This window comes from Biomphalaria glabrata, chromosome 6 (genome assembly GCF_947242115.1).
Source record: "Biomphalaria glabrata chromosome 6, xgBioGlab47.1, whole genome shotgun sequence".
NCBI classification, from domain to species: Eukaryota; Metazoa; Mollusca; class Gastropoda; family Planorbidae; genus Biomphalaria; species Biomphalaria glabrata.
Genome location: NC_074716.1, coordinates 9,645 through 24,972, shown reverse-complemented (window position 1 = coordinate 24,972; position 15,328 = coordinate 9,645). Strand labels below are relative to the sequence as shown.

Here is a 15,328-nt window from a genome sequence, read left to right as displayed (position 1 = left end):
TTTAAATTTATTCTATTTTACTAGTTAAATTTATATGAAGAGATGCTCGTCCCTCCTCTTTTCGCATTCCGGACTTGGGACCAGACAGTGGTGAAGTTGCCGACATTGCAACTAACTAATCCTAACTATAGGCAACATTTTTTTTTTACTTTCATCATGTAGGCTTCTTTTACACTCATATCCGTCATGTAGTCTTGTTCAACCCACCCACATTTGCTTATCTTCTTAAGAGTGGTCCAGATGTTTAATTATGCCTTATGGTTAACACTCTTTAAGGCCTTCCTCTGCCTATAAATCCCCCTTTTTTATGTACTTATTAAAGCTGGATACTCTAGTTAACACCTAGTTGAATGCTAGACAGAATAGCAGCTATAGAAGTAATAAAAATTTATATAAGGAGAGATGGTTCATTGAAAAGTCATTGTCTTTTACACTCATCTACGCGTTTGCAAAACATTGGTAAAAAAGATTTTTAAATGGGAATAGATTTGAGAATTTTAAAATAGTTTTTTAAATGTATTTATATGCCTATTGTATATTTTCACTATAAAGTAAACAATGAACTAAGAATTTTAAAAAAAATCTAAACATCTATAAACATAATTAAAAAGGAACAAAAAAATAACAACAACACAAAACTTCTTTATTTCTTTCTTTAGATATACATAAATAAAATTAGTTTTAACATAAATGATCAGTGCAGAACACCATACTTTTTTTCGGCTAAACAAGTGGAGAAAGAGAGATAGGTGTGCGCTGTTGGGTCATGCCATTTCGTCAGCGTACTGATAGACAGTTGAAAACTTATTGACCTAAATTACAAGGCTCCCAACCTGTATTTATTTAATTATACTTTTGATTAAAGCCATTATTTTTATTGGGACATGATTATAACACAAATTAATCAGATCCTGTACCTTAGAATTAGATCTAGACATCGCCAGGAAAAAGGGAGGGGGAGGGGTCATGAATGTCATGAACATTTTTTTTTCGCAATTAAAATAAAAATATAAAAATAAAAGTCATATGGATATATAGAGTTATTTAAACACTCATTGCATTTTGTTTTGCAATATTTTTGAAAGCTGCGAAGAAGGTTTGAATCTTTAAGCCACATATACTTCAGTCAAATGTGTTTACGAAACCTGGCGCGGTCCAATAAACGACAACTTGTCGTTGACGTGGCCGTCTTATTAGTGTAGATTTGATATCCTAGTATCTAGTTCTAGAGTATTCTAGACCTAGATTGGCTAGATATACATTTCTAGATCTCTTACGTAGATCTAAATCCATATTGTAAAATTCTAGATCTATAATATGTCTACTTCGGGATTGTAGCATTCACCAACCTATGCTTAGATAAGTTAGATCGTGATTTTCTAAATCAAGTAGATCATACTCTTACTCTTACATATCTATCTTAATATCTAGAATATAGACTTGTGACTCTTTCGGCTTCTGTTGCCAGAGTAATTTCCTTGTTTAAACCAATTTTAATTTCTAGATCTACGAAGTCTACACGATGACGATTCTTTAAAAACATTATTTGATTTAAGAAATTGTTGGATAAAATTAAACTTTAAAAAGAATTAAGCAAAGTTATAGATCTCTAGATTCTTATCTACGTAGGACTAATAAGTTCACTTCAGCTGTGAGCCTGTGTTAAAGCGTCCATTGACAACCAATCATATAAGAGAAAAAAAATCACGCGAACCAATCGGATTATTCTTGTCTGTAAACAGAAGATATATATATATATATGTCTTAGCAGTTCTTTTTATAGTCAAGAAACGCATTTATATAGGAGGGAAGAAACTTCAAACTTAAATCATTAATTTTCATTGGATGTCTTTTTATAGTATGACCTTAAAAAAAAACAACAAACGATGAGACCAAACATGGCGGGCTCCCTTTAACCATTGTGTATGAATATCAAGTAAAAAACAATGAATCTTTTGGTCATTTTCAGCTCTTATATGACAAGGTGACCATTATTAAATGCATTTTTACATACAAAAATAATATTTTTCAATGTAATCATTAAGTAAAATGCGTGCAGCACGGGGCTTTAGTGAATGAATGCTTACATATAGTGGCGTCCCATACACGACAGCAGGATCTCATGAGGATGCTGGGGGATTATGTGCTGCTCCATGCAGCCAGTCTGCCAATGTGTGTGTGTATGTATGTGTGTGACACTGTGTGAGGGATTATAAATAAGCGAGAAAAAAAAAAAGTAAGATTACTAAGATGCATCACTTTTTAATTGAAGATTGTGTGGTAGTGCAAAAAAATAAATAAATCTACCAATGCACCCACCCATCATTGACAGAAAAAAAAAAGATTCCAAATATTATCTATTAAAGGCATTAAAGGGAAACTCCGATAGTTTTTCAAATTTTAGTTATTGACTTATTTAAATTCTGCATAAAAAGTTGTAATAGTAAACATTATATCATTTGTTATTTAAATGCTCAGAAAATTTTATATTTAATAAATTAGACAGAAAATTCTCCACGCCCCAAAAAAAACGGGGTTCTGCGAGATTTTGTTTTAAGTTATTTCATGCGTCACTTCTCTAAACAATACTGAAAGAGAAACTTGAAACTTTAACCAATCGTATCGCTTCATTCTTACAGTAGCTATTAGGCTGTTAGGCTTAGTGACGGCCTAGTCCAGAGCTATGATACAGTTATTTATATAAACATGTATAGATAGATCCAAAAGCATTAGGATAACTAACTCCAGAAAAAAAGTAACATTTTCATCTAAGCCTCTCCCTATCCCAAGAAGTAAATAGATCATGTGTCTGAATGATTCGAACAAACTGGTCAGTGTAAGGCTAGTCTAGACTACGTGTAGTCGGTCATGACAAGACAACCGAGCGATAGTGTTTGTTGTGTGTTGAGTGGTCTGGCGAGAAAATACACACTGCCGTGATTAGTCAAGCATGTAAATCTACTTTTAATACGCATTTTTTCTTTGCTTACAAGATCCTAGATCTAACTGCATAGACAAAGATATATTTCTTTTACGAGAATGTAAACTTTGCTGTATGGTCTCCTGTTATACTTTCAATAGTCAATAGATTAAAACACCTTTGTGACGTCACATAGAAACCCGGTGAAAGTCTGACTGTTTTGAATGCGCAAAAAAATTACGTCAGAAAAACATCAATTACTAAGTTATTATTGCAAATAAAAAAAAAAGAATCATATATTCATTATCTGTAAATCAAAACACATATTATATCAAAAATTGTCAAAGTCATCGGAGTTTCCCTTTAACTCCATATGACCATAATAAAGGCTAAAAGAAAAAAAAGATCGATATCAATTTCCACCTTATCTTAAAAATATTACATGTTGACAGCATCATAAATCAAAATATAACTTCGCAGATCTATTTTTTAATTTTACTATTCGACTAGATATAAGCCTAGATCTATTTTAATTCAATATTTATTTCAACTTTATCTTCATAATAATACATGTCAATAGCACCTTAAATTTTAATCAAATTATAACTTCACAGAACTATTTATGTCTCTAAGTAGACCTTGCTACCACTGGCCAGATTTTTTGCGTTGTCTAGGCGCTGGATCAAGACTAAAAGTAGTTTCCAAGGGGGGAATAACCTAGTGGATTTTTAATATCGCCAGCTTAAAACTGATATGGAAAAAAACAACAACAGAAATAATAGATTTATATCGCCAGATTATAACTGATAGGAAGAGAATAAGAATAAAACATATAGAAATGCATTGATGCATTTTAAGGTAATAGTTTTTGTTACCTTTTTCAATCTTATAAATTTTATCAGAGTGTGCTAAGTCAGGTACAATGCACAGTTAGATACCAAAGTATTGTGCACCTTAATGTGGTTGTCATGGCCGGGGGTGTCAGTGGGGATAAGCTTCCATTGTATATAAAATACTCCTAAAGGCAAGCGTCTCAGATAGCCTCTGACAACCAAGTCCAGCACCTGGCCTTCTCGTGTGGCTTAGATACTAAGCCCGGCAAAACTGCTCTTAATAACAGGTGAAGGCGGATACTTGGCGCCACAAAACCGGGAGCTTCGGGTAGATGGAGCTCGTCAGCCTAGTTAGGCAATTCATCTAGGGGTACTGTGATTTCAAACCCACGCTGCATTGCGGTAACAACCTCAAGGAATAATCAGGAGTGAAGCCCCTTAGGCGTTGGGAGTATAAACCGTGAAATTTCCTCCAGCAGCTTCTGCAACTGAGTTGGTGCCAAATGTAACTCGAAGCGTTCTTTTGGATCTCATCAGCAAGGTTGAGAGAGGGACCATGACACATGAACAGAATAGTACAATATTTTGGGTTATAGTGATTTTCAGAATTTTAAGTTTTATCTTAAAATTGATTTTTGCAAAAGATCAAGACAAATATTGTTATAGCTATAAGCAAGAGTAATACATCTTTTTAGAATATAATGTAAAAGCTCTTTTGTCATGCTACTGTACATATTTAAATATCATTCTCACATAGAAATTCTAAATGCATTTCTTCTTGGATAGTAAAAATTACTTTATTATGAAATAAGTACAGAATTATAAAGACATTTATTTCAAAGCTCTTTATTATCATTGAATAAATTATATTATCTACTCGTAGGAATGAAAAAAAGTGTGCAGTATAGTTGCTACACAGAAAGACCTACAATTATGTCTAATATTACAGAAAATCATTCTTTACATAACAATGATTTTTAATAATAAAAAACTGCATTTAAATATTACATAGCATACTAACTATCAGTACCTAAAACGCAATTAAACTATTATTTTATACAAAACTATATGATTGAGCTTTTTATAAGCAAAATTGTAGTCAAACTGAATATCCATTTGATTGGATCAATAAAAATTAACTTATCTTAGAATGGACCTCATTCACCAACATTTAGTCACGTGATCTTATTGATAAAACAATGAAAAAAACTGTCTCGTGACAACCATCATAAATTAAACATGAGATCGTAAATTATATAGAAGAGATAAAGCACCACGTGGCTAAATGTTGTTTGTTTACAATTGGTGAATGAGGTCCATTGAAAACTATCTAAGATTCATAATGCCCCCCATAATGAAGAATTACAGAAATAGTTAAGACTAACATAAGCCTAACAATAAAATGTATAGTTCTTATTTAATTAACTTTCTTGACATTATTATAATTAAGCCACATAAGAAAACATATGTAAATTGTCACTAGCTTTAACAAAGCTTCGTTGATGTCTTTGTTGATTTGTGGAGAGGTATCAATCTTGGCTAGTATGCTGGAAAAAATTTGAAAAGAATATTTATTAAACTGCTTTATAAATAAACTAAATCCATAACATATATAAAAATAAAAAGTATGTAATACATATATCAAGATCTAAAAAAAAAAAAATTGAAAACTAAGGGCTTAATTAAATGACATTATAATATTTTGTTACTCGCCAGCATTGATTATTTCAACCAAACAATTGAAATAGCCTTATTTTTAACTTTTCACAATTTCTTTTTAATTAAGGGCCACCAAATTCACCTTGCCTATGGCATCCAATCCCCAAATGCCAGCACTGCCAGCACAATGGCCATATGCAAATACTTTTCCCCAACTAATGTCAGGTACCCATTAGAGTTGGGTGGGTTACTCCGAGGCGCCCTTTTAATTCCTGAATTAAAAAAAAATTCTAACCTTTGCTAGAGACCATAGTCTTGAGTAAACTGAGAAATAAGATGAGATTGTCTAGATGACTAACAAGATCTAGTGACAATCTAGTCTAGAGTCTATTGAAAAATATAGAAATAGAATATATTATTTAGCTTTAGATCTAGAATCTAAAATTATTATAAACTCTAATCAAGATTGACTAGATCATGATAGATGAGTAGAGATCTAAATTTATGTTCTCTATGTTAGATAATAGTTTTTGCATCCATTTTTTGGTATACACTTCTTTCACCTACTAACTAGATGATTAGGTGGCTGAAGGTTACAACATCATAAAGACTGGGGTTTTGAATTCCAGGATATTTATGATAATTCCAAGTCAACCCAACTCTAATGGGTACCTAAGATCAGTTGAGGAAAAGATAGGTGTAAGATAATACCTTAATAACATTCAGTAATAGTAAATAATTACCTGATGCATGGCTAGTCCAGCTTTCTCTGGAAATGTTCCAGCCCAGTGCACACATCTTCACAATGAATCTAATTACTGCAAAATAAAAGGTAAACTTGCATCATGTGAAATAAAAAATAATTAAATTTTTATTCAACCAGTGTCAATATGAAAAGTCATCACAAAAAAGCAAATTTGGATTATAATAGCTAAAGCAAAAAAATAAAAATAAAATCTAAATAACCTAAAAAAGATAAAATATAAGTTTGATTCTGAAAGGCCATAACAAAATAATACAAGATAATTCCAGACAGCCACTACAAATAACACAAAAATCGATTCCAAGCAGTCATAAAGAAAAGTTATCAAGTAGATTCCAAATATTAACTGCCAAAAAATAATCAAGTTAATTCTAAATAACAACAAACAAACAAACAAAAAAATGCAAAAGTCTGATTCTAAACAGCCATCACAAAAAAAAAGCAATTAATTTAAACAACCACTACGAAAAACACCATATCAGAAATTGATCATAAAAACACACAAATCCGATGAAGAGCTTAAGTAATATACACATGTCTGATTCCAAACAGCCATCTCCAAAGAAGAAAATGTCAATTCATTCAGCTTTTAAAAAAAGCACATGATTCTTTTAAAAAAAAAAAAAAAAAAAAATCCGCTACTTAACAATGATCACAAAAAACACACAAGTCTAATTTCAAACAGAGCTCATAAAAAGCCATCACAAAAAAAAAAAGCCCACAAGTCTAATGCAGAACATTGATCACAAAAATGCACAAGTCCAATTTAAAACATTGATAAAAGAAAAACTAACAAATCTGATAAAGAACATCAATTAAAAAAACACATGTCCAAACTGCCATCAATAAAGACCCAAATGTCAATTCAATCAGCCACTACTAAAAAAAGCAGTTGATTTAAAAAAAAAAAAAACAAGTCTTATGCCGAACACTGATCACAAAAAAACCCCACCAAGTCCAGTTTCGAACTCCACACCGATCTTAAAAAGGAGGCATAAGTCAGACTTCTAACAGCCATCACATAAAATAAACAAATAAAAATGCCATTCTAAAAAAACACAAAGTAAATGCACAACTCGGAATGTGAATATTCATCACAGAAAAACACAAGTCTTTTTCAAACAGCCCACACAAAAAATAAGTATGATTAAAAACACCCATCACAAAAATTTTAATAACCACCAAAAAAAAAATGCGCAAGTCGGATTTATATTACTGATCATAAAAAGACACAAGTCCAATTCTGAACATCAATAACATAATCACACAAGTCCGATTCCAATCAGCCATTACAAAAAAAGGACTATTTCATTCCAAACAGCCATCACGAAAAAAGCAAATTTCTTTTCAAACAGCCACTATACAAAACACGTTGATTCTAAACAAAAAAAAAAACAAAAAAAAACCAAAAAAACACAAGTCCGATGTCGAACATCAGTTACAAAAAAAAATTTAAAAATGTCCATTCTAAATAACCATAAAATGAATGCACTAGTTTGATTCCAAACAGCAATCACAAAAAAGCATATGTCGATTCAAACAGCAACTACGAAAAACTTGAATGCCAATTCTAAATAACCACATAAAATTTTTTTTTAAATGTACAAGTTCTATTCCGAGCATTAATCACAAAAATGACAAGTAAGAATCAAACAGCTACAGCCATTGCAAGTCGATTCCAAATAGCCAACATAAAAAAAAAAACAAAATTAAAAAAAAAGGAAGTCGTTGCTAAATAATACACACAAAATGGACAAGTCCGATTCAAAATAACTGGTTAACAAAACTAATCCCAAGTCGATTCTAAACAGCCTCAATATTAACATGCCAGATTAAAAATAGCCACCAAAAAAAATGCACAGATTAAAAAAAGCGGCACAACAAAAACAAAGCTCCAAATCAAAATAGCAACACAATACAAAATGCAATTTCGAAAATAGTTTAATTCCACAATTTAAATTACTTTAGTATTTATGAAATGATCACCATGACTACAAAATATTTTACAAAATACATTATTTTCTTACCTTTACCTAATCTGTTGAACCATTGGGGCACCACACAAGTTCTGTCAACCATCCTTCTTTATTCCTCTCTTTACTTGGCCTTGGATAAAACTTCATTTAATGTCAGACCTGCCAATTCTTTGAAGCCTTCCCATTGCTCTGTCTTTCTTTCATTCTTCCTTCTGGAACTCTATGGTAAAAGGACCATAATCCTGGTTTTATTTTCTTAAAAAGGGAATATAGAGATTAAGCCGCTTCTTAAAAAAATTAAATTTCATTTCTACTTAAAAAAAAAAACAACAAAAGTTAGCTACAAGTTTATTACCCTTGTTATAATGTAATTATAACCATAGCTAGAAAATGTTTTCAAAATACATTAAATTCTTACCATTACCTATCAATCAGTCTGTTGAACCATGGGGGCACCACACAAGATCTGTCAACAGCCCTTCTATATTCCTCTCTGTACTTAGCCCTGGATAAACCATTTCATGGCAGACCTGCCCATTCTTTCATGTCTTCACATTGCTCTCTGTCTTTCATTCTTCATCCTGGAACTCAATGGTCAAAGGAGCATAACCCTGGTATTATTTTCTGGAAATAAAAAAAGACTGATTTAGTCCCTTAATGTAATTAACACAATTTTTTTTAAAAAATACATTAAATTCTTACCATTACCAATCAATTAGTCTGTTGAACCATGGGGGCACCACACAAGATCTGTCAACAGCCCTTCTATATTCCTCTCTGTACTTAGCCCTGGATAAACCATTTCTTGGCAGACCTGCCCATTCTTTGATGTCTTTCCATCTCTCTGTCTTCCTTCTTTGTACACAAATGGGGAAAAAATGGACCATAATTCTTAAAAAAGAAATTTAATATCATTAAATAAAATTTAATTTAATTTCTAATTATTAATAAAATATCTTACCAGAATGCTAGCCACACTTTCTAAAACTATGACCAGTGCCTTATTTAAATCTTGAATTATATTTCTAGTCTAGGAGTTCCAATCAATTTTGTTGTATACAAAGGCCATGATACTGATTATAGGAATATGCCAGATGTCTGTTTCAGCATCTGAGTAAATAAATTAATGAAACTCCTATGACTCTAAGTTAGGGTAATGTCATCTTTCATATCTGTATTTAAAAAAACAACAAAAAAAAACTGGACATACATTCCTCATTATCAGTTCCCATCCTGTTTGTCATTTAAATATTTTGGACATTCCTTTTACATTCCAGCCAAGATCTTGCAGCGGACAGTAGAAAATGGCAGTTTGAACTTCAGATCATTGTGTCAACCATCTCGTGCAATCCGCAAAACCAGGCAGTGTAATCAAGATCTACCTAAGAATGAAAAATACTATCAGATACAATTTCACATTACATCTAGAAAAGGATAGCTATATTTAACTTGATCTAGTAGAAGATGTACAACTATCATACCCATATAATGTAGATTAACAAACTGATTCAAGATAAATACTATTATCTTCTTATCTTATATAATACAGACGTTACTTCAAAAAAGAAGATGATTACATCCTACGCGTCAAACATTTAGTCATGCATATTAACCAATGACTTAAATTCTGCCAAGTCACTGGTTTTCCTGGCTAGCTCAGGCAACCCATTCCATGCTCTAATAGCACTAGAGAAGAAGGAGTATTTGTACAAATTTGTCCTAGCATATGAGACGAGGAATGTGCCTTTATCTTTGTGTCTTTCAGAGTATTTTATTAAATTTTGTTTTTGTATTTGAAGATTATGGTTCAGTGTTTTATGTATGATTGCTACTTTACTTTTGAGCCTTCTGTCCTGAAGACTTTCTAAATTTAGTGATTTTACTAAAGGTGTTACTCTAGTCAAATGTGAATATTCATTTGTTATGAATCGCACTGCTCTATTTTGTGTTTGTTCTAGTTTCTTAATGTTTTCTTGAGTTGAGGGGTCCCAAACGGAGGATGCATATTCTATTATTGGCCTAACCAAAGTTTTAAATAACATTTTAGTTTTATGTTCTTATTTGATTTATAGAAATTTCTTTTAATAAATCTTAATGCTTTGTTTGATTTTTTTGTAGTTTCATCAATATGTGGATTCCATGACAGTTTTTCATTTAATATAACACCTAGGTATTTTGTGTTTTTAGTCTGTGTTACTGGTTTGCCATGAATAAGATAAGTGGAATTAATTTGTTTTAGTTTTTTTGTTACTCTTAACAACTGACATTTTTCTGACAATTTGATTCCCATTTCTGTAATTCATCTAATTCTCTTTGTAAAATATCTGTGTCTTGTGTTGTTTTTATTGTTCTATATATTATGCAATCGTCTGCAAATAATCTGACTTTTGTTCCTGAAGTAATGCAATTTGGTAAATCATTTATGTAAATTAAAAATAGTAGTGGACCCAAGACTGTTCCTTGAGGTACCCCTATTTTACTGTTATCGGTGTTGATTTAGAGCCATTTATTATTACAGTTTGTTCTCTCCCTATCAGAAAGTCCTTAATCCACTGATGCAGTGGACCATTAATGCCGAAATATTTTAATTTTTTAAGCAAACTATGGTGGTGAACTTTGTCAAAAGCCTTAGAAAAATCTAGTAAGATAGCATCTATTTGTTCACTATTATATTAAGCCAATCCTACACCCATACTACTTGTATACATAAAATTGGGTGGATCTAGAATTTTAGATCTAGATAGACTAGATTCTTATTAAAATTCTAGATCTTTTCTATTAAGTAATAAAAACCTTTAAAATGTATTTTAATATGGATGAAGCTGAACAGAAAGGATTGGAAAATAGTCGATGCCAACGCAGAGGCTCTTGTTCTCGTATGAGCCATAGTTGTCTATTGACTGAAGGTGGTGGAGATAATTCAACAAGATGATTTACAATGTAATTCAAGAGATCTGTCTAGGTTAGTTCATTATTTTTCTTGAAGATTTCTATGGTCAAGTCTAGATTTTCTAGATCTAGCATCATATACAATAATTTCTAGAGATCTAGTGCTAAGTCCTATACATATGGGATCTAGATCTAATCAAGATCTATCTAAAATCAGAATAAAAAATATGGAATGTCACACTAGATTTAGAATAGAATAGCAAAGTTTTACCAATATCTAGATTTTTAGTCCAGTAAATCAACTTATATAGATCAAGATATAAATTAAATTCACCTTTATCTATTCCTTAGTCTGTTGGACTGTTAAGGCACCACACAAGGTTTGTCGACCATTCTTTTCCTCACCGTCTTTTGAATGACTAATTCCTGAGAATAGTAAACCGTTATTGTTAAAGAATATACAGGTAATCAGTGCTTTTTTGTAAAGAAATAGGTGCCGGAGCTCAGTGATGGATTGCCTTTTAACAACTAATAAATAAATAATAAACTTTAAAATACAAAAGTAACTTTTTCGCTGCATTGAAAAAAGTGCCGGTACGCTGTACCAGTGCTTACTGTAATGCTGCTGACCTGAAAAATTGTAGTTAAACTAAATAATACAGTAATATTAAGCCCATACTAATTAGTCTTAGTTATATAGATCTAGAAATTATATTGACATTGTGTAGATCTAGTCAATCTAGATTTCAAAGCAAAGAAAACAGAAGAACGGTAGACCATAAGGCAAAGACGATAGGATCGACATGGACCAAGCTGAAGAAATCCAGAATATTTATTGAAAATTTTTAGTTAGATCAAGACTAATAATCTAGAATACTAGGACTATAGTAATCTATACATTCTTTTTTAGACTCTACTAGACAAACTCTAATGATGATTCTAATATTAAATATGTAGATCTAGAGCAGTGGTTCCCAAACTTTTTTGTCTCGTAGCCCCTTGCCATGTTTTCTGCTTTTCGGTAAAACCCCTGCTTAACTTATATTTTTTTTTTTTTGTATTTTTTTTTTTAGATAAATTTTTTTTAATTTTTATTTTTATTTATTTTTTTATTTTTTTTAGATAATTTTTTTTTTTTTTTTTTAATTTTTTTTTTTTTTCGAGAATTGACTTTCCCGGTACTGACTTCACTGTAGACCAGTGGTTCCCAAACTTTTATAAAAAAATTTTTATAATTTTTTTAAAAATTTTTTTTATTTTTTTTTCCGAGAATTGACTATCTTGGGACTAACTTCACTGTAGACCAGTGGTTCCCAAAATTTTAGTAAAATTTTTTTTTTTTTTTTTTGTTTTTTTTATAAAAAAAATTTTTTTAAAATTTTTTTTTTCAATTTTTTTTTTTAGATAAATTTTTTTTTGTAATTTATTTAGATAAATTTTGTTTTAAATTTTTTTTTTTTTTTTTGAGAATTCACTATCCCAGGACTGATTTCACTGTAGACCAGTGGTTCCCAAACATTCAGTAAATTTTTTTTTTTTTTTTTTTTTTTTTTATAAAATTTTTTTTTTTTTTTTTTTTTTTAATTTTTTTTTTTTTTTTTTAGTAAATTTTTTTTTTTTTTTTTATAAAATTTTTTTTTTTAATTTTTTTTTTTTTTTTTTTAGTAAATTTTTTTTTTTTTTCTTTTTTTTTTTTTTTTTAAATTTTTTTAGATAAATTTTGTTTTAAATTTTTTTTTTTTTTTTTTTTGAGAATTCACTATTGCGGGACTGACTTCACTGTAGACCAGTGGTTCCCAAACTTTTTTGTTTCGTAGACCCCTTGCCATGTTTTCTGCTTTTATGTAGACCCCCTGCTTAACTTATATTGCTTTTTTTTTTCAATTTATTTGAAAACTAATTTCTAATTTTAGTGAGTTGAAGAGTAAAATGCAATTTAAAAATACACATAAGTATTAAATAATAACTCATTTTTATTGATAAAATTCAAATTTAACCAATTTAATATGTATTGCTGGAATCATCAAACACACTGGAAATGTTTTTTTACCCAGGCTTATCATCTGTTCCTATGGATGTCATGTTTCATACATTCTATAAAGAAGACATTCAAACAATAAATATTAATTAATTAATTTGTTTTAAGTATCATTGTAAAAATTTTCGCAAAGAGTTTCTCGTGTATCTTTCACGTGTCCGCCGAACTGTTTTCACTAAAGGGGAAGGGACGAAGGCGAGTAACTGGCGCCTTAGCCGGTAGGCTTCAAGCAGGAAGAGCTCATTAGCCACATAGCAGAAGGAAAACTGAATTTAAAAATCTGCTGCCTTGCAACTATTCCCAAACATGGGAAAGCTGTCGTGGGTCAACCCTGAGGAAAAATAAGGAGCTGGCAACCCCTAGGCAGTTTACAGCACACAGCGCTACACCCCATCAGAGCCTGTGACGCCACTGGTTCCAAACTGATCCCAAACTGTATATATTTCCTTTGCAAAGAATCACATAAGAAGCTTTTAATTTGATAACTCATGCCACCGATGTGCCCTTGAACTGTATTTTTGTTTAAAGAAATTCTTTTAATAATATCAGATGTAGGTGTGTGTAAAACAGTTTTCACAACTACAACGGCTGGTAAAATCAATGTTTTACCTATGTTTCCATATTTTGCTATAAGTAAAGAGATATTGTAAGATGCTCACAAACCAACATCTTCTCTATATATATATATGATGTTGAAGTGAGATTGTGTGGGTCTATTCTTAACTTTATCTTTGAGTGCTAGAAAATTTTTAAATCTTTATCTATTTTGTTAGGGTGACATTGTCTCAGATGATCCTCTAGCAATTGGTTTCGTATCATTATTTTAAAAAAGTCACTTAGGCAACGGCTTGTTTGACAAGAAAGGAATGAATCCCAGTTTTAAATAATCAATGCTGGACAGTGTACATTTCTTTTCGTTAAACATTTGTTACATGTAGACAAAATTAAAATTTTTAAATAAGTATTGAGAAGATTCTTTGGTTTGATTAGCAGGATATATTTTTAAATGATTTACCAAGATAAAAATCATATATTACTGTATAAAATAATTACATTAAATGAATGTAAAAATTTAAAAAAGAGTGATTAAGTCCCTTAATGTAATTAACACCATTTTTTTTTCAAAATACATTAAATTCTTACCATTACCTATCAATCAGTCTGTTGAACCATGGGGGCACCACACAAGATCTGTCAACAGCCCTTCTATATTCCTCTCTGTACTTAGCCCTGGATAAACCATTTCATGGCAGACCTGCCCATTCTTTCATGTCTTCACATTGCTCTCTGTCTTTCATTCTTCATCCTGGAACTCAATGGTCAAAGGAGCATAACCCTGGTATTATTTTCTGGAAATAAAAAAAGACTGATTAAGTCCCTTAATGTAATTAACACAATTTTTTTTTAAAAAATACATTAAATTCTTACCATTACCAATCAATTAGTCTGTTGAACCATGGGGGCACCACACAAGATCTGTCAACAGCCCTTCTATATTCCTCTCTGTACTTAGCCCTGGATAAACCATTTCTTGGCAGACCTGCCCATTCTTTGATGTCTTTCCATCTCTCTGTCTTCCTTCTTTGTACACAAATGGGGAAAAAATGGACCATAATTCTTAAAAAAGAAATTTAATATCATTAAATAAAATTTAATTTAATTTCTAATTATTAATAAAATATCTTACCAGAATGCTAGCCACACTTTCTAAAACTATGACCAGTGCCTTATTTAAATCTTGAATTATATTTCTAGTCTAGGAGTTCCAATCAATTTTGTTGTATACAAAGGCCATGATACTGATTATAGGAATATGCCAGATGTCTGTTTCAGCATCTGAGTAAATAAATTAATGAAACTCCTATGACTCTAAGTTAGGGTAATGTCATCTTTTATATATGTATTTAAAAAAACAACAAAAAAAAACTGGACATACATTCCTCATTATCAGTTCCCATCCTGTTTGTCATTTAAATATTTTGGACATTCCTTTTACATTCCAGCCAAGATCTTGCAGCGGACAGTAGAAAATGGCAGTTTGAACTTCAGATCATTGTGTCAACCATCTCGTGCAATCCACAAAACCAGGCAGTGTAATCAAGATCTACCTAAGAATGAAAAATACTATCAGATACAATTTCACATTACATCTAGAAAAGGATAGCTATATTTAACTTGATCTAGTAGAAGATGTACAACTATCATACCCATATAATGTAGATTAACAAACTGATTCAAGATAAATACTAT

At 30.9% G+C, this 15,328-nt stretch overlaps 2 long non-coding RNA genes across 2 annotated transcripts; both read right to left on the bottom strand.

Annotated features, from left to right (window-relative positions):
- Positions 1–8,638: 8,638 nt before the first annotated feature.
- On the bottom strand, positions 8,639–9,252 carry LOC129926595 (uncharacterized). Its single transcript, XR_008778297.1, has 3 exons — positions 9,113–9,252; positions 8,860–9,006; positions 8,639–8,775 (listed from the first exon to the last, which is right to left on the bottom strand). It is a non-coding gene; the product is annotated as an uncharacterized LOC129926595 (long non-coding RNA).
- Positions 9,253–14,273: 5,021 nt separating this feature from the next.
- LOC129926579 (uncharacterized) lies at positions 14,274–14,928 on the bottom strand. Its single transcript, XR_008778283.1, has 3 exons — positions 14,766–14,928; positions 14,513–14,659; positions 14,274–14,427 (listed from the first exon to the last, which is right to left on the bottom strand). It is a non-coding gene; the product is annotated as an uncharacterized LOC129926579 (long non-coding RNA).
- Positions 14,929–15,328: the final 400 nt, after the last annotated feature.